This window comes from Hyla sarda, chromosome 8, assembly GCF_029499605.1.
Source record: "Hyla sarda isolate aHylSar1 chromosome 8, aHylSar1.hap1, whole genome shotgun sequence".
Taxonomy (NCBI): Eukaryota; Metazoa; Chordata; class Amphibia; order Anura; family Hylidae; genus Hyla; species Hyla sarda.
In genome coordinates, this window is record NC_079196.1 from 3,655,673 (window position 1) to 3,678,086 (window position 22,414).

At 46.8% G+C, this 22,414-nt stretch overlaps 1 long non-coding RNA gene across 1 annotated transcript in view; it reads right to left on the reverse strand.

Moving 5' to 3' along the window:
- LOC130283822 (uncharacterized) overlaps positions 1-22,414 on the reverse strand; it is a 30,993-nt gene that overhangs the window by 6,382 nt on the left and 2,197 nt on the right. The window contains exon 2 of the long non-coding RNA XR_008846856.1: positions 7,129-7,210. This is a non-coding gene — a long non-coding RNA (uncharacterized LOC130283822). The remainder of the gene's footprint in view (positions 1-7,128; positions 7,211-22,414) is intronic.

Here is a 22,414-nt window from a genome sequence, read left to right on the forward strand (position 1 = left end):
CTCTATATTACACTATCCCCTCTATATTACACTATCTCCTCTATATTACACTATCTCCTCTATATTACACTATCCCCTCTATATTACACTATCTCCTCTATATTACACTATCTCCTCTTTATTACACTATCTCCTCTATATTACACTATCCCCTCTATATTACACTATCTCCTCTATATTACACTATCCCCTCTATATTACACTATCCCCTCTATATTACACTATCCCCTCTATATTACACTATCCCCTCTATATTACACTATCTCCTCTTGTGGTAGTTTTTCTCCTATATAAATCCCTTCTTACCATGTTGTTCCCCTTTATGTATATTAATGGAGTACTCCGCCCCTAGACATCTTATCCCCTATATAAAGTATAAGATGTCTGATCGCTGGGACCCTCGTGATTTCTTCTGCAGATCCCCCCCCCCCTCCCAGGAGGGTCCCAGCGATCAGACATCTTATACTTTGTATATTGGATGTCTAGGGTGGAGTACCCCTTTAAGCCTCTATTGTCTCCCTCTGTCTTGTAATAACATCTTCTCTATATAACCAGCACTGAGCTGCACTATATGGCGGATATTTCTCGGTTTTCCTCTATTGCACGTGATTTCGCAGCAGTATGGACAGGGCTTTATCAATCCTACAGTCCAGGAGATGAGGTTTGCACATTTCCATGTGGCTGCAGCAGATTCCGATCACTGGGCGCTGAATCCCCCCCCCCCCGGCCGTGAGGACCCCGGACGCTGCCAGGAATCCGCAGGCTCAGCAGACTGTATTTCAGGACAGGTTATATTTAGAGGAGATATCATGAGCACATTCTGATCCTAAAGATCTGTGACCACCGAGCACCTGCCCTGGTAATCCTGGAGGTATATACCGCCCCATCCCCTCCCCCACCTCCTTCTGTCTTCCTGGGGGTTGTTAAATGTATACAGCAAAATACAATCTTATTACAGCATCTAAAATACAACCCGCAAATAAAAGGTCCTGAGAAATGTCAGATAATCACCTGGTCATAAAAGAGGCTATAAAGGTTATACCGGGGTGGAGAACCCATGGGTAGAGCCCATTACACTGCACTTACCTATATGCTGCTAAAGACGGAGCAGAGCTGAGGTGTAGACTGATCACTGTGGAGTGCCCGCCCCTGACTACCGCGGAGTGCCCGCCCCTGACTACCACGGAGTGCCCACCCCTGACTACCGCAGAGTGACCGCCCCTGATCACCGCAGAGTGACCGCCCCTGATCACCGCAGAGTGACCGCCCCTGATCACCGCAGAGTGACCGCCCCTGATCACCGCAGAGTGCCCGCCCCTTATCACTGTGGGGTAACTGCTCCTAATTACTGCAGAGTGACCGCCCCTGATTACTGCAAAGTGCCCGCCCCTTATTACTGCAGAGTGACTGCCCCTGATCACTGCGGAGTGCCCACCCCGATCTCTGAAAGTGCCTGCCCCTGATCACTGCAGAGTTCCCGCCCCTGATCACTGCAGAGTGACTGCCCCTGACCACTGCAGAGTGACCGCTCCTGATCACTGCAGAGTGCCCGCCCCTGACCACTGCGGAGTGACCGCCCCTGATCACTGCAGAGTGCCCACCCCTGATTACTGTGGAGTGACCGCCCCTGATCACTGCGGAGTGCCGGTCCCTGATCACTGCGGAGTGACCGCTCCTGATTACTGCAGAGTGCCCACCCCTGATCACTGCAGAGTGCCCACCCCTGATTACTGCGGAGTGACCGCTCCTGATCACTGCAGAGTGCCCGCCCCTGATCACTGCAGAGTGCCCACCCCTGATCACTGCAGAGTTCCCGCCCCTGACCACTGCGGAGTGACCGCCCCTGATCACTGCGGAGTGCCGGTCCCTGATCACTGTGGAGTGACCGCTCCTGATTACTGCAGAGTGCCCACCCCTGATCACTGCAGAGTGCCCACCCCTGACCACTGCGGAGTGACCGCCCCTGATCACTGCGGAGTGCCGGTCCCTGATCACTGTGGAGTGACCGCTCCTGATTACTGCAGAGTGCCCACCCCTGATCACTGCAGAGTGCCCGCCCCTGATCACTGTGGAGTGCCGACCCCTGATCACTGTGGAGTGACCGCTCCTGATTACTGTGGAGTGACCGCTCCTGATCACTGCAGAGTGACTGCCCCTGACCACTGCAGAGTGACCGCTCCTGATCACTGCAGAGTGCCCGCCCCTGATCACTGTGGAGTGCCGACCCCTGATCACTGTGGAGTGACCGCTCCTGATTACTGTGGAGTGACCGCTCCTGATCACTGCAGAGTGACTGCCCCTGACCACTGCAGAGTGCCCACCCCTGATCACTGTGGAGTGCCGACCCCTGATCACTATGGAGTGCCGACCCCTGATTACTGTGGAGTGACCGCTCCTGATCACTGCGGAGTGACTGCCCCTGACCACTGCAGAGTGCCCACCCCTGATCACTGTGGAGTGCCGACCCCTGATCACTATGGAGTGCCGACCCCTGATTACTGTGGAGTGACCGCTCCTGATCACTGCAGAGTGCCCTCATCACTGCGGAGTGACTGCCCACAGGAATCACAAAGCAATAAAACACATTAGAAAGAAAGAAGAAATGCGGTCACTGGCGATCATGGAGAAGAGGGTCGGGTATATTTAGACCTGGCTGAGGGGGGAGGGGAGGAGGGTTTTTAGACCAACAGATGTCGGAGAAGTGTTTACTAATCCTGGATCATTCTTCTTTTGTCATTCGTGTTCCCACCATATTGGAGATTTAATGGAAATCCCTGTCCAGTTTAAAAGGGTGTGAGAATTTTATTGCCCCTCCCATTGTCTACGTAGGGGTCAGTGCCAGTCCTCCTGGTCATGCCTTTTTCTTTTTACCCCCTATGGTTCCCTTTAACCTATTGAAGTCTTCTCTCTGGATGGAGTTATCATTTTCTCTAGGAACAGGATGAGGTTCAGTGAGTGTAACTTCCCATGGGGGGGGGGGGGCTCACCATGGGGCAGAGTTTGTTGGGGGTGAGGCTCATCATGGGGCGGAGTTTGTTGGGGGTGAGGTTCACCATGGGGCGGAGTTTGTTGGGGGTGAGGCTCACTATGGGGGAGGAGTTTGTTAGGGTGAGGCTCACTATGGGGAGGGGTTTGTTGGGGGTAAGGCTCACTATGGGGGAGGGGTTTGTTGGGGTGAGGCTCACTATGGGGAGGGTTTTGTTGGGGGTAAGGCTCACTATGGGGGAGGAGTTTGTTGGGGGAGGCTCACTATGGGGGAGGAGTTTGTTGGGGGGAGGCTCACTATGGGGGAGGAGTTTGTTGGGGTGAGGCTCACTATGGGGAGGGGTTTGTTGGGGGTAAGGCTCACTATGGGGGAGGGGTTTGTTGAGGTGAGGCTCACTATGGGGGAGGAGTTTGTTGGGGTAAGGCTCACTATGGGGGAGGAGTTTGTTGGGGGTAGGGCTTACTGTTAATGACTGACATCAGTGATCACGTTGATGTCGGCATTTAAGAGGTTTTGTGACAGGAGCGGCGGCTGTCAACTGTCCAATCGGCACCCCCACAATGTGACTGCGGGGTACTGATTGGTTTCCTTGGCAGCGGGAGGTTTCCTGAGGCCTCTTTGCTGGACCAATCTACTAATAGAGTCTCCCTCAGGCAGGACTAGCAAAGCACCGATCTGACTGATCAATGATCTGCTGGGCCTGCAGTCTGCGGTGTGAACATAGCCTTAGGGGAAATGCACAATAAACAGAATCGCTGCAGAAAGTTATTTGCAGGTTTTGATTTCCTCATTAAAGTCAATAAAAAAAAGAAAAGTCAGCAAAATATCTGAAACATAAACAGACGCGCTGCGGGTTCCAATTCTGTCCTGGAAGCTTCCGCTGAGTGGATTGATGGGATCTCAGGGATCGGGGAGAGATGTATCTGGAGCTGGAATCTGCTTAGTGGTCATTTACAGCTCTGCGCAGGAGATAAGCGGCGGCAGCTCTGCGCAGGAGATAAACGGCTGCAGCACTGAGCAGGAGATCAGCAGCTGCAGCACTGAGCAAGAGATCAGCGGCTGCAGCACTGAGCAAGAGATCAGCAGCTGCAGCACTGCACAGGAGATAAGAGGCTGCAGCTCTGCGCAGGAGTTAAGCGGCTGCAGCTCTGCGCAGGAGATAAGAGGCTGCAGCTCTGCGCAGGAGATAAGCGGCTGCAGCTCTGCACAGGAGATAAGCGGCTGCAGCTCTGCGCAGCAGATAAGCGGCTGCAGCTCTGCGCAGGAGATAAGCGGCTGCAGCTCTGCGCAGGAGATAAGCGGCTGCAGCTTTGCGCAGGTGATAAACGGCTGCAGCTCTGCGCAGGAGATAAGCGGCTGCAGCTCTGCGCAAGAGATAAGCGGCTGCTGCTCTGCACAGGAGATAAGCGGTTGCAGCTCTGCGCAGGAGATAAGCAGCTTCAGCTCTGCGCAGCAGATAAGCGGCTGCAGCTCTGCACAGGAGATAAGCAGTTGAAGCTCTGCGCAGAAGACAAGCGGCTGCAGCTCTGCGCAGGAGATCAATGTCTTCAGCTCTGCGCAGGAGATAAGCGGCTGCAGTTCTGCGCAGGAGATAAAGGGCTGCAGCTGTGCACAGTGTTTTACAACCAGTGTGCCTCCAGTTGTTGCAATACTACAACTCCCAGCATGCCCGGACAGCAGGGGCATTGCTAGGTCTCCAAAAGATCCAGGGCATGGGCCATGGACGTGGCTGAGGGTGGAGACACAAAAAGGAGGGGCCAAGGGGCGGGGCCACTTAATGTCGCATGACTATAAAAAAATGTCCCTTGCATTGGGGTTTGAGGTAGGGGTTATTCTTATTGGCTGTCAGCTGACGTTACTTCAGGACAGGGAATATAAGTGCAAATGAGGAGCGTTATAGCCATAGCACGGATTATTAGGTGAGACCACTCTATGTTCTAAGCTGAGGTGGGGTTCAGGTGACAGCAGCAGTAGTAGGGGGTTCAAGTTTTTAACAGGTTCCCTACTTGGAGAGAAGTGATGGATGCTTGTGCTGTAGAGCGCTGCGGAAAATTACTTCAACTATAATAATCAAATATACCAATTTTTACCATTTAAAACTACAGCTCCCAGTATGACCTTAAGTATGTGGTAAGGTTATGCTGGGAGTTGTTTCATAACTGCAGAACTACAGCTCTGATGGGACAGTCAGGCAGCATACACAATGATATCAGTGACTACAGGTGACATCTTCTCTATAGTGAGGAGAATACACAATGATATCAGTGACTACAGGTGACATCTTCTCTATAGTGAGGAGGATACACAATGATATCAGTGATTACAGGTGACGTCTCCTCTATAGTGAGGAGAATACACAATAATATCAGTGATTACAGGTGACGTCTTCTCTATAGTGAGGAGAATACATAATGATATCAGTGATTACAGGTGACGTCTTCTCTATAGTGAGGAGAATACACAATGATATCAGTGACTACAGGTGACGTCTTCTCTATAGTGAGGAGAATACACAATGATATCAGTGACTACAGGTGACGTCTTCTCTATAGTGAGGAGAATACACAATGATATCAGTGACAACAGGTGACGTCTTCTCTATAGTGAGGAGAATACACAATGATATCAGTGACTACAGGTGACGTCTTCTCTATAGTGAGGAGAATACACAATGATATCAGTGACTACAGGTGACGTCTTCTCTATAGTGAGGAGAATACACAATGATATCAGTGACAACAGGTGACGTCTTCTCTATAGTGAGGAGAATACACAATGATATCAGTGACTACAGGTGACGTCTTCTCTATAGTGAGGAGAATACACAATGATATCAGTGACTACAGGTGACGTCTTCTCTATAGTGAGGTGAATACACGATGATATCAGTGACTACAGGTTACGTCTTCTCTATAGTGAGGAGAATACACAATGATATCAGTGATTATAGGTGACGTCTTCTCTATAGTGAGGAGGATACACAATGATATCAGTGATTACAGGTGACGTCTCCTCTATAGTGAGGAGAATACACAATAATATCAGTGATTACAGGTGACGTCTTCTCTATAGTGAGGAGAATACATAATGATATCAGTGATTACAGGTGACGTCTTCTCTATAGTGAGGAGAATACACAATGATATCAGTGACTACAAGTGACGTCTTCTCTATAGTGAGGAGAATACACAATGATATCAGTGACTACAGGTGACGTCTTCTCTATAGTGAGGAGAATACACAATGATATCAGTGACTACAGGTGACGTCTTCTCTATAGTGAGGAGAATACACAATGATATCAGTGACAACAGGTGACGTCTTCTCTATAGTGAGGAGAATACACAATGATATCAGTGACTACAGGTGACGTCTTCTCTATAGTGAGGAGAATACACAATGATATCAGTGACTACAGGTGACGTCTTCTCTATAGTGAGGAGAATACACAATGATATCAGTGACAACAGGTGACGTCTTCTCTATAGTGAGGAGAATACACAATGACATCAGTGACTACAGGTGACGTCTTCTCTATAGTGAGGAGAATACACAATGATATCAGTGACTACAGGTGACGTCTTCTCTATAGTGAGGAGAATACACAATGATATCAGTGATTACAGGTGACATCTTCTATATAGTGAGGAGAACACACAATGATATCAGTGACTTCAGGTGACGTCTTCTCTATAGTGAGGAGAATGTACAATGATATCAGTGACTACAGGTGATGTCTTCTCTATAGTGAGGAGAATACACAATGATATCAGTGATTACAGGTGACGTCTTCTCTATAGTGAGGAGAACACACAATGATATCAGTGACTTCAGGTGACGTCTTCTCTATAGTGAGGAGAATGTACAATGATATCAGTGACTACAGGTGATGTCTTCTCTATAGTGAGGAGAATACACAATGATATCAGTGATTACAGGTGACATCTTCTCTATAGTGAGGAGGATACACAATGGTATCATTGACTACAGGTGACATCTTCACTATAGTGAGGAGAATACACAATGATATCAGTGACTACAGGTGACGTCTTCTCTATAGTGAGGAGAATACACAAGGATATCAGTGACTACAGGTGACGTCTTCTCTATAGTCTTTCCTTATCTAATTCAGATGTATATACCACGGGACTTGTTCCAGCTAAATGTTCTCCCTGCAGAACTTGATGCCCAGACGTCTCCTCACTATGTCAGCGCATTCTGATCCTTTATATGAAAACAATAATTATTATAATACTGCCAAACACTGTATCCTTTGAATATAATTCTGGCACTCTCTACACACTCTGAAAATACTAGAACACACTATAGCCTCTGTATATAATACTGCCACACACCATACCATCTGAATATAATACTACTACACACTGTACCCTCTGAATATAAAACCGCCACACACTGTACCCTCTGAATATATTACTACCACACACCGTACCCTCTGAATATATTACTACCACACACTGTGCCCTCTGAATATAAAACTACCACATACTGCACTCTCAGTATTATAGTCAGAGAGTGCAGTATGTGGTAGTATTATATTCAACCTCCTACTGCGCTCTATGAATATATTACTACCACATACTACACTCTCTGAATATAATACTACCACATACTGCACTCTCTGAATATAATACTACCACATACTGCACTCTCTGAACATAATACTACCACACACTGCACTCTCTGAATATAATACTACCACACACTGCACTCTCTGAATATAATACTACCACATACTGCACTCTCTGAATATAATACTACCACACACTGCACCCTCTGAATATAATACTACCACACTGCACGCTCTGAATATAATACTACCACATACTGCACTCTCTGAATATAATACTACCACATACTGCACTCTCTGAATATAATACTACCACACACTGCACTCTCTGAATATAATACTACCACATACTGCACTCTCTGAATATAATACTACCACATACTGCACTCTCTGAATATAATACTACCACATACTGCACTCTCTGAATATAATACTACCACATACTGCACTCTCTGAATATAATACTACCACATACTGCACTCTCTGAATATAATACTACCACATACTGCACTCTCTGAATATAATACTACCACATACTGCACTCTCTGAATATAATACTACCACATACTGCACTCTCTGAATATAATACTACCACATACTGCACTCTCTGAATATAATACTACCACATACTGCACTCTCTGAATATAATACTACCACATACTGCACTCTCTGAATATAATACTACCACATACTGCACTCTCTGAATATAATACTACCACATACTGCACTCTTGAATATAACCTTGCTGTGCATCCTCTAAATACAATACCATAATGTATTGTGGTCCATAAAAACCAAACCAGCATTCCAGAGGAATAGTGTATATAGAAAGAATTTCTGGGGTAAACACTCTGCCCCCCCCTCCCCCGCCCCACATAATAATAATGCCCTCTGTCCTGTGCCCCTCACATATAATGCCCCCTGTCCTACCCCCTCACATATAATTCCCCCTGTCCTGCCCCTCAGGGGGCATTATATGTGAAGGGCACAGGACAGGGGGTATTATATGTGAAGGGCACAGGACAGGGGGTATTATATGTGAGGGGAAAATGACAGGGGGCATTATAGGTGAAGAGCAAATGTCAGGGGCCATTATATGTGAGGGGCAGATGACAGGGTGGTATTATATGTGAGGGGTACATGACAGGGGGCATTATAAGTGAGGGGCAAATGTCAGGGGCCATTATATGTGAGGGGCAGATGACAGGGTGGTATTAAATGTGAGGGGTACATGACAGGGGGCATTATAAGTGAGGGGCAAATGTCAAGGGGGCATTATATGTAGGGGGCACATGACAGGTGAGCCACCCTATCATGTGCCCGCCACATATAATGCCCCCTTCGCATTTGCCCCTCACTTAAAATGGCCCCTGTCATGTGCCCCTCACATATAATGGCCCCCTGACATCTGCCCCTGACTTACACATAAAAGGGCACATTATAAGTCAGGGGCACATAACAGGGGGTCACTATATGTGACAGGCACATGACCCCTAACATATAATACCCCCCTGTCATCTGCCCCTCACATATAATGGCCCTTTGTCATGTGCCCCATCATATATAAGGGCCCCCGACATTTGCCCCCCCCCCCCCCCCATATAGCACTCCAGCTCTGTCTGGCTCCGCAGCGTCACCTTCTCATACGCTGTTCTATGCTTGCAGAGTGTGAGCTGCGGGGACGTGATGATGTGACGTGATGATGTGACGTGATGATGTGACGTGATGATGTGACGTGATGATGTGACGTGATGATGTGACGTGATGATGTGATGATGTGATGATGTGACGTGATGATGTGACGTGATGATGTGACGTGATGATGTGACGTGATGATGTGACGTGATGATGTGACGCCATGATGTGACGCCATGATGTGACGTGATGATGTGACGCCATGATGTGACGTGATGACGTGATGATGTGACGTGATGATGTGACGTGATGATGTGACGTGATGATGTGACGTGATGATGTGACGTGATGATGTGACGTGATGATGTGACGTGATGATGTGACGTGATGATGTGACGTGATGATGTGACGCCATGATGTGACGTGATGATGTGACGTGATGATGTGACGTGATGATGTGACGTGATGATGTGACGTGATGATGTGACGTGATGATGTGACGTGATGATGTGACGTGATGATGTGACGTGATGATGTGACGCCATGATGTGACGTGATGATGTGACGTGATGATGTGACGCGATGATGTGACGTGATGATGTGACGCGATGATGTGACGTGATGATGTGACGTGATGATGTGACGCCATGATGTGACGTGATGATGTGACGTGATGATGTGACGTGATGATGTGACGTGATTATGTGACGTGATGATGTGACGTGATGATGTGACGTGATGATGTGACGTGATGATGTGACGTGATGATGTGACGTGATGATGTGACGTGATGATGTGACGTGATGATGTGACGTGATGATGTGACGTGATGATGTGACGTGATGATATGACATGATGATGTGACGTGATGATGTGACGCGATGATGTGACGCCATGATGTGACGTGATGATGTGACGTGATGATGTGACGTGATGATGTGACACCATGATGTGACGTGATGATGTGACGCCATGATGTGACGTGATGATGTGACGTGATGATGTGACGTGATGATGTGACGTGATGATGTGACGTGATGATGTGACATGATGATGTGACGTGATGACGTGATGATGTGACGTGATGACGTGATGATGTGACGTGATGATGTGACGCCATGATGTGACGTGATGATGTGACGTGATGATGTGACGTGATGATGTGACGTGATGATGTGACGTGATGATGTGACGTGATGATGTGACGTGATGATGTGACGTGATGATGTGACGTGATGATGTGACGTGATTATGTGACGTGATGATGTGACGCCATGATGTGACGTGATGATGTGACGTGATGATGTGACGCGATGATGTGACGCGATGATGTGACGTGATGATGTGACGTGATGATGTGACGCGATGATGTGACGTGATGATGTGACGTGATGATGTGACGTGATGATGTGACGTGATGATGTGACGTGATGATGTGACGCGATGATGTGACGCCATGATGTGACGTGATGATGTGACGTGATGATGTGACGTGATGATGTGACGCGATGATGTGACGTGATGATGTGACGTGATGATGTGACGCGATGATGTGACGTGATGATGTGACGTGATGATGTGACGTGATGATGTGACGTGATGATGTGACGTGATGATGTGACGCGATGATGTGACGTGATGATGTGACGTAATGTTGTGACGTGATGATGTGACGTGATGATGTGACGTGATGATGTGACGTGATGATGTGACGTGATGATGTGACGCCATGATGTGACGCGATGATGTGACGTGATGATGTGACGTGATGATGTGACGTGATGATGTGACGCGATGATGTGACGCGATGATGTGACGTGATGATGTGACGTGATGATGTGACGTGATGATGTGACGTGATGATGTGACGCCATGATGTGACGTGATGATGTGACGCGATGATGTGACGCGATGAAGTGACGTGATGATGTGACGCGATGATGTGACGTGATGATGTGACGTGATGATGTGACGCCATGATGTGACGCCATGATGTGACGTGATGATGTGACGCCATGATGTGACGCGATGATGTGACGCCATGATGTGACGCGATGATGTGACGTGATGATGTGACGTGATGATGTGACGTGATGATGTGACGTGATGATGTGACGTGATGATGTGACGTGATGACGTGATGATGTGACGTGATGATGTGACGTGATGACGTGATGATGTGACGTGATGATGTGACGCCATGATGTGACGTGATGATGTGAAGTGATGATGTGACGTGATGATGTGACGTGATGACGTGATGATGTGACGTGATGATGTGACGCGATGATGTGACGCGATGATGTGACGTGATGATGTGACGTGATGATGTGACGTGATGATGTGACGTGATGATGTGACGTGATGATGTGACGTGATGATGTGACGTGATGATGTGACGCGATGATGTGACGCGATGATGTGACGCGATGATGTGACGTGATGATGTGACGTGATGATGTGACGTGATGATGTGACGTGATGATGTGACGTGATGATGTGACGTGATTATGTGACGTGATGATGTGACGTGATGATGTGACGTGATGATGTGACGCCATGATGTGACGTGATGATGTGACGCCATGATGTGACGTGATGATGTGACGTGATGATGTGACGTGATGATGTGACGTGATGATGTGACGTGATGATGTGACGTGATGATGTGACGCCATGATGTGACGCCATGATGTGACGTGATGATGTGACGCCATGATGTGACGTGATGATGTGACGCCATGATGTGACGTGATGACGTGATGATGTGACGTGATGATGTGACGTGATGATGTGACGTGATGATGTGACGTGATGATGTGACGCCATGATGTGACGCGATGATGTGACGTGATGATGTGACGTGATGATGTGACGCCATGATGTGACGTGATGATGTGACGTGATGATGTGACGTGATTATGTGACGTGATGATGTGACGTGATGATGTGACGTGATGATGTGACGCCATGATGTGACGTGATGATGTGACGTGATGATGTGACGTGATGATGTGACGTGATGATGTGACGTGATGATGTGACGTGATGATGTGATGTGATGATGTGACGTGATGATGTGATGTGATGATGTGACGTGATGATGTGACGTGATGATGTGACGCCATGATGTGACGTGATGATGTGACGCCATGATGTGACGTGATGATGTGACGTGATGATGTGACGTGATGATGTGACGTGATGATGTGACGTGATGATGTGACGTGATGATGTGATGTGATGATGTGACGTGATGATGTGATGTGATGATGTGACGTGATGATGTGACGTGATGATGTGACGCCATGATGTGACGTGATGATGTGACGCCATGATGTGACGTGATGATGTGACGTGATGATGTGACGTGATGATGTGACGCCATGATGTGACGTGATGACGTGATGATGTGACGTGATGATGTGACGTGATGATGTGACGTGATGATGTGACGTGATGATGTGACGTGATGATGTGACGTGATGATGTGACGTGATGATGTGACGCCATGATGTGACGTGATGATGTGACGCCATGATGTGACGTGATGATGTGACGTGATGATGTGACGTGATGATGTGACGTGATGATGTGACGTGATGATGTGACGTGATGATGTGACGCCATGATGTGACGTGATGATGTGACGTGATGATGTGACGTGATGATGTGACGTGATGACGTGATGATGTGACGTGATGATGTGACGCGATGATGTGACGTGATGATGTGACGTGATGATGTGATGTGATGATGTGACGTGATGATGTGACGCGATGATGTGACGTGATGATGTGACGTGATGATGTGATGTGATGATGTGACGTGATGATGTGACGTGATGATGTGACGCCATGATGTGACGTGATGATGTGACGCCATGATGTGACGTGATGATGTGACGTGATGATGTGACGTGATGATGTGACGTGATGATGTGACGTGATGATGTGACGTGATGATGTGACGTGATGATGTGATGTGATGATGTGACGTGATGATGTGACGTGATGATGTGACGCCATGATGTGACGTGATGATGTGACGCCATGATGTGACGTGATGATGTGACGTGATGATGTGACGTGATGATGTGACGTGATGATGTGACGTGATGATGTGACGTGATGATGTGACGTGATGATGTGATGTGATGATGTGACGTGATGATGTGACGTGATGATGTGACGCCATGATGTGACGTGATGATGTGACGTGATGATGTGACGTGATGATGTGACGTGATGATGTGACGTGATGATGTGATGTGATGATGTGACGTGATGATGTGACGTGATGATGTGACGCCATGATGTGACGTGATGATGTGACGCCATGATGTGACGTGATGATGTGACGTGATGATGTGACGTGATGATGTGACGCCATGATGTGACGTGATGACGTGATGATGTGACGTGATGATGTGACGTGATGATGTGACGTGATGATGTGACGTGATGATGTGACGTGATGATGTGACGCCATGATGTGACGTGATGATGTGACGCCATGATGTGACGTGATGATGTGACGTGATGATGTGACGTGATGATGTGACGTGATGATGTGACGTGATGATGTGACGTGATGATGTGACGCGATGATGTGACGCGATGATGTGACGTGATGATGTGACGTGATGATGTGATGATGTGACGTGATGATGTGACGCGATGATGTGACGTGATGATGTGACGTGATGATGTGACGTGATGATGTGACGTGATGATGTGACGTGATGATGTGACGTGATGATGTGACGTGATGATGTGACGTGATGATGTGACGTGATGATGTGACGTGATGATGTGACGTGATGATGTGACGTGATGATGTGACGTGATGATGTGACGTGATGATGTGACGTCATGATGTGACGTGATGATGTGACGTGATGATGTGACGTGATGATGTGATGATGTCACGTGATGATGTGACGTGATGATGTGACGCCATGATGTGACGTGATGATGTGACGTGATGATGTGACGTGATGATGTGACGCGATGATGTGACGTGATGATGTGACGTGATGATGTGACGTGATGATGTGACGTGATGATGTGACGTGATGATGTGACGTGATGATGTGACGTGATGATGTGACGCGATGATGTGACGTGATGATGTGACACCATGATGTGACGTGATGATGTGATGATGTGACGTGATGATGTGACGCGATGATGTGACGTGATGATGTGACGTGATGATGTGACGTGATGATGTGACGTGATGATGTGACGTGATGATGTGACGTGATGATGTGATGATGTCACGTGATGATGTGACGTGATGATGTGACGCCATGATGTGACGTGATGATGTGACGTGATGATGTGACGTGATGATGTGACGCGATGATGTGACGTGATGATGTGACGTGATGATGTGACGTGATGATGTGACGTGATGATGTGACGTGATGATGTGACGTGATGATGTGACGTGATGATGTGACGCGATGATGTGACGTGATGATGTGACACCATGATGTGACGTGATGATGTGATGATGTGACGTGATGATGTGACGCGATGATGTGACGTGATGATGTGACGTGATGATGTGACGTGATGATGTGACGTGATGATGTGACGTGATGATGTGACGTGATGATGTGACGTGATGATGTGACGTGATGATGTGAAGTGATGATGTGACGTGATGATGTGACGTGATGATGTGACGTGATGATGTGACGTGATGATGTGACGTCATGATGTGACGTGATGATGTGACGTGATGATGTGACGTGATGATGTGATGATGTGACGTGATGATGTGACGTGATGATGTGACGCCATGATGTGACGTGATGATGTGACGTGATGATGTGACGTGATGATGTGACGCGATGATGTGACGTGATGATGTGACGTGATGATGTGACGTGATGATGTGACGTGATGATGTGACGTGATGATGTGACGTGATGATGTGACGTGATGATGTGACGTGATGATGTGACGCGATGATGTGACGTGATGATGTGACGCCATGATGTGACGTGATGATGTGACGTGATGATGTGACGCGATGATGTGACGTGATGATGTGACGTGATGATGTGACGTGATGATGTGACGTGATGATGTGACGTGATGATGTGACGTGATGATGTGACGCCATGATGTGACGTGATGATGTGACGTGATGATGTGACGTGATGATGTGACGTGATGATGTGACGTGATGATGTGACGTGATGATGTGACGTGATGATGTGACGTGATGATGTGACGTGATGATGTGACGTGATGATGTGACGTGATGATGTGACGTCATGGCGCCTGCAGTGGATGGTTTCCCTGCTGCGCTCACTTTGCAAAAATGGAACGGCGTGCGGAAGGGGGAGGGATTGGTGGAGCGGGAGCTGTCCCATTCCACCATGCTATAGTGCGGGGGGAATTTTCAGGCCGATCCGCCACTGCTTCTGTCCCTGCGCACCGCGGCACGCACGTCTGTTCCCAGCAGCCCCCGGTCTGTTAAAGGGCCAGCCCTACGGTACTGTAATCAATAAAGCAGGTGTCCCCCCGGCGCGCGGCTAACGTTTGCCAGCACAGACACAGCAGGGGTTCATACGGGCACCAGCGGATCACATTTGGGGCAGGTGCACCGAAAGTTTTAACGTAGTGACGCCCCAGCCAAAGGCTGTCCGGAAATGCTGGGAGTTGTAGTTTTGCAACAGCTGGAGGCACCCTGTTTGGGAAACAATAGATCCATCAATAGGAAAAATCTTTTGATTCGTGTACAGATCAGATATTAGTGACCTATAATAACAATGGCCGCCTGTGGCCCCTGTGTCCGGCTGTCGCTGGCCCCTCCCTCAGGTCAGGGCCAGCTGGATGTTATCTCCCAACCCCCCCGACCATTAACCCCTGAACGGCCACAACCACAAGAACCCAAACACTTAAAAGCCCTAAATGTAACTTTTGCTTAGAGGGGTACTCTTTAAACTTTTTTTTTTTATTAAATCAACTGGTGCCAGATTTGTAAATTACTTCTATAAAAAATTCTTAATCCTTCCAGTACTTATGAGCGGCTGAATAATACAGAGGAAATGCTTTTCTTTTTGGATTTCTTTTCTGTCATGACCACAGTGCTCTCTGCTGACACCTCTGTCCATTTTAGGAACTGTCCAGAGTAGCATATGTTTGCTATGGGGATTTGCTCCTGCTCTGGACAGTTCCTGACATGGACAGAGGTGTCAGCAGAGAGCACTGTGGTCAGACTGGAAAGAAATCCAAAAAGAAAAGAATTTCCTCTGTAGTATACAGCCACTAATAAATACTGGAAGGATTAAGATTTTTTTTAATAGACGTAATTTACAAATCTGTTTGACATTCTGGAATCGGTTGATAAAATAAAAAAGTTTTCCACCGGAGTACTCCTTTATACAGAATCCTGAGAACAGCTGAGGCCGCTCTGGGGGATGGGAAAGAAGGGTCCAGCACCATCATAGTGAGTCCTCCAAAAATAGGAAAGAGAAACAATGTATCCAGAAAGTCTTCACTCCCGGTCACTATATGCAATGTATCCAGAAAGTCTTCACCCCCCCAGTCACTATATACAATGTATCCAGAAAGTCTACATCCCCGGTCACTATATACAATGTATCCAGAAAGTCTTCACCCCCGGTCACTATATACAATGTATCCAGAAAGTCTTCACCCCCGATCACTATATACAATGTATCCAGAAAGTCTTCACCCCCGGTCACTATATACAATGTATCCAGAAAGTCTTCACCCCCGGTCACTATATACAATGTATCCAGAAAGTCTTCACCCCCGATCACTATATACAATGTATCCAGAAAGTCTTCACCCCCGGTCACTATATACAATGTATCCAGAAAGTCTTCACCCCGGTCACTATATACAATGTATCCAGAAAGTCTTCACCCCCGATCACTATATACAATGTATCCAGAAAGTCTTCACCCCCGGTCACTATATACAATGTATCCAGAAAGTCTTCACCCCCGGTTACTATATCCAATGTATCCAGAAAGTCTTCACCCCCCGGTCACTATATACAATGTATCCAGAAAGTCTTCACCCCCGGTCACTATATACAATGTATCCAGAAAGTCTTCACCCCCGGTCACTATATACAATGTATCCAGAAAGTCTTCACCCCCGGTCACTATATACAATGTATCCAGAAAGTCTTCACCCCCGGTCACTATATACAATGTATCCAGAAAGTCTTCACCCCCGGTCACTATATACAATGTATCCAGAAAGTCTTCACCCCCCGGTCACTATATACAATGTATCCAGAAAGTCTTCACCCCCCGGTCACTATATACAATGTATCCAGAAAGTCTTCACCCCCGGTCACTATATACAATGTATCCAGAAAGTCTTCACCCCCGGTCACTATATACAATGTATCCAGAAAGTCTTCACCCCCGATCACTATATACAATGTATCCAGAAAGTCTTCACCCCCGGTCACTATATACAATGTATCCAGAAAGTCTTCACCCCCCGGTCACTATATACAATGTATCCAGAAAGTCTTCACCCCCGGTCACTATATACAATGTATCCAGAAAGTCTTCACCCCCGGTCACTATATACAATGTATCCAGAAAGTCTTCACCCCCGGTCACTATATACAATGTATCCAGAAAGTCTTCACCCCCGGTCACTATATACAATGTATCCAGAAAGTATTCACCCCCGGTCACTATATACAATGTATCCAGAAAGTCTTCACCCCCCGGTCACTATATACAATGTATCCAGAAAGTCTTCACCCCCGGTCACTATATACAATGTATCCAGAAAGTCTTCACCCCCGGTCACTATATACAATGTATCCAGAAAGTCTTCACCCCCGGTCACTATATACAATGTATCCAGAAAGTCTTCACCCCCCGGTCACTATATACAATGTATCCAGAAAGTCTTCACCCCCGGTCACTATATACAATGTATCCAGAAAGTCTTCACCCCCGGTCACTATATACAATGTATCCAGAAAGTCTTCACCCCCGGTCACTATATACAATGTATCCAGAAAGTCTTCACCCCCGGTCACTATATACAATGTATCCAGAAAGTATTCACCCCCGGTCACTATATACAATGTATCCAGAAAGTCTTCACCCCCCGGTCACTATATACAATGTATCCAGAAAGTCTTCACCCCCGGTCACTATATACAATGTATCCAGAAAGTCTTCACCCCCGGTCACTATATACAATGTATCCAGAAAGTCTTCACCCCCGGTCACTATATACAATGTATCCAGAAAGTCTTCACCCCCGGTCACTATATACAATGTATCCGGAAAGTCTTCACCCCTGGTCACTATATACAATGTATCCAGAAAGTCTTCACCCCCCGGTCACTATATACAATGTATCCAGAAAGTCTTCCCCCCCCCCGGTCACTATATACAATGTATCCAGAAAGTCTTCACCCCCGGTCACTATATCCAATGTATCCAGAAAGTCTTCACCCCCCGGTCACTATATACAATGTATCCAGAAAGTCTTCCCCCCCGGTCACTATATACAATGTATCCAGAAAGTCTTCCCCCCCGGTCACTATATACAATTTATCCAGAAAGTCTTCACCCCGATCACTATATACAATGTATCCAGAAAGTCTTCACCCCCGATCACTATATACAATGTATCCAGAAAGTCTTCCCCCCCCGGTCACTATATACAATGTATCCAGAAAGTCTTCACCCCCGGTCACTATATACAGTGTATCCAGAAAGTCTTCACCCCCGGTCACTATATACAATGTATCCAGAAAGTCTTCCCCCCCGGTCACTATATACAATGTATTCAGAAAGTCTTCACCCCCGATCATTATATACAATGTATCCAGAAAGTCTTCACCCCCCCGGTCACTATATACAATGTATCCAGAAAGTCTTCATCCCCGGTCACTATATACAATGTATCCAGAAAGTCTTCACCCCCTCAGTCACTATATACAATGTATCCAGAAAGTCTTCACCCCCTCAGTCACTATATACAATGTATCCAGAAAGTCTTCCCCCCCCGGTCACTATATACAATGTATCCAGAAAGTCTTCACCCTCAGGTCACTATATACAATGTATCCAGAAAGTCTTCACCCCCGATCATTATATACAATGTATCCAGAAAGTCTTCACCCCTGGTCACTATATACAATGCATCCAGAAAGTCTTCCCCCCCGGTCACTATATACAATGTATCCAGAAAGTCTTCACCCCCGGTCACTATATACAATGTATCCAGAAAGTCTTCACCCCCCCCCCCCCCCAGTCACTATATACAATGCATCCAGAAAGTCTTCCCCCCCGGTCACTATATACAATGTATTCAGAAAGTCTTCACCCCCGGTCACTATATACAATGTATCCAGAAAGTCTTCACCCCCCCCCCAGTCACTATATACAATGTATCCAGAAAGTCTTCACACCCGGTCACTATATACAGTGTATCCAGAAAGTCTTCACCCCCCACTATATACAATGTATCCAGAAAGTCTTCACCCCCGGTCATTTGTCACATTGTTGCTCCTTACGTTCCTCATCATTCTAATCACAGAATGTTACAAATCTTTATCAATTTATTGAAAAGGGAAAACTGAAATCTCACAGAGGCATAAATATTCAGACCCTTTACTATGACCTTTGGCATTTAGCTCAGGCTCCTCCCATTTCTCTTGATCATCTCTGAGATGTTTCTTCACCTTGATTGGAGTCACTGGTGGTAAATTCATCTGATTGGACAAGACTCAGCCCTGTGTATATAAGGTCTCACAGCTGACAATGTATATCAGAGCAAACACCAAGATATGAGGGGGAAAGAACTGCTTGTAGAGCTCAGACACAGTCCTCTGTATATAAGGTCTCACAGCTGACAATGTATATCAGAGCAAACACCAAGCCATGAGGTAGAAAGAACTGCCTGTAGAGCTCAGACACAGCCCTGTCTACAGAAGATCTCACAGCTGACAATGTATATCAGAGCAAACACCAAGCCATGAGGTAGAAAGAACTGCCTGTAGAGCTCAGACACAGCCCTGTCTATAGAAGATCTCACAGCTGACAATGTATATCAGAGCAAACACCAAGATATGAGGTGGAAAGAACTGCTTATAGAGCTTAGACACAGCCCTGTCTATAGAAGATCTCACAGCTGACAATGTATATCAGAGCAAACACCAAGCCATGAGGTAGAAAGAACTGCCTGTAGAGCTCAGACACAGCCCTGTGTATATAAGGTCTCACAGCTGACGATGTATATCAGAGCAAACACCAAGATATGAGGGGGAAAGAACTGCCTGTAGAGCTCAGACACAGTCCTCTGTATATAAGGTCTGACAGCTGACAATGTATATCAGAGCAAACACCAAGATATGAGGGGGAAACAACTGCCTGTAGAGCTCAGACACAGCCCTGTGTATATAAGGTCTCACAGCTGACAATGTATATCAGAGCAAACGCCAAGATATGAGGAGGAAAGAACTGTCTGTGGAGCTCAAACACAGCCCTGTCTATATAGGATCTCACAGCTTACAATGTATATCAGAGCAAACAACAAGCCGTGAGGAAGAAAGAACTGCCTGTAGAGCTCATACACAGCCCTGTCTATATAAGGTCTCACAGCTGACAATGTATATCAGAGCAAACAACAAGCCGTGAGGAGGAAAGAACTGCCTGTAGAGCTCAGACACAGCCCTGTGTATATAAGATCTCACAGCTGACAATGTATATCAGAGCAAACACAAAGCCATGAGATAGAAAGAACTGCCTGTAGAGCTCGGGCACAGCCCTGTCTATATAAGATCTCACAGCTGACAATGTATATCAGAGCAAACACCAAGCCATGAGGTAGAAAGAACTGCCTGTAGAGCTCAGACACATCCCTGTCTATATAATGTCTCACAGCTGACAATGTATATCAGAGCAAACACCAAGCCATGAGGTAGAAAGAACTGCCTGTAGAGCTCAGACACAGCCCTGTGTATATAATGTCTCACAGCTGACAATGTATATCAGAGCAAACACAAAGCCATGAGGGGGAAAGAACTGCCTGTAGAGCTCAGACACAGCCCTGTCTATATAAGGTCTCACTGGTGACAATGTATATCAGAACAAACACCAAGCCATGAGGAGGAAAGAACTGCCTGTAGAGCTCAGACACAGCCCTGTCTATATAAGGTCTCACAGCTTACAAAGTATATGAGAGCAAACATCAAGCAATGAGGTGGAAAGAACTGCCCGTAGAGCTCAGACACAGCCCTGTCTATATAAGATCTCACAGCTGACAATGTATATCAGAGCAAACACCATGATATGAGGGGGAAGAGCTGCCTGTAGAGATCAGGGACAGGATCAAGAGCTCAGTAGCCTCCATAATTCTTACATAGAAGAATAAACAACCTTGACTTTTCTTAGAGCTGCCGCCCACCCAACTAAGTAATCGGGGGAGAAGGGTCTTGGTAAGAGAGGAGACCGAACACCCAATGGTGACTCTGGACGAGTTTACAAAAAATTCATCTACGAGGAACAAGATTCTCTGCTCTGATGGAACAAAGACTGATGTTAAATATAAGTTTAATAAATAGTAATAAAATAAATATAATCATTAAAACTTTGTGAAAACCAAGATTCATGTCCTGGACTTCCCTAGTGAGTTGCTGTATTTTTAGTCGTATAGAGACTATAGGGCGGTTGTTTCCTCAGCTGACCCCGGCCGCACACCTGCTCTCGTGCTACGTTTCAGGGGGCACCTGTTCAGTGTGTGACCCCGCGTCCTCCCCTGAATGTCACGCTCTGAAGTTTCCTCAAGTGCAGCTTTTAGCAACTTAAAGGAAAACTCCACTTCTGGATATTGCTTTACAGAGCAGTGTTTCTCAAGCGGGGTGCCTCCAGCTGTTTGCAAAACTACAACTCCCAGCATGCCCGGACAGCCAACGGCTGTCCGGGCATGCTGGGAGTTGTAGTTTTGCAACAGCTGGAGACACCCTGCTTGGCATGAAGCAGATATAGCAGATATAGACCAACAGCTGGAGGCACCCTGCTTGGCATGAAGCAGATATAGCAGATATAGACCAACAGCTGGAGGCACCCTGCTTGGCATGAAGCAGATATAGCAGATATAGACCAACAGCTGGAGGCACCCTGCTTGGCATGAAGCAGATATAGCAGATATAGACCAACAGCTGGA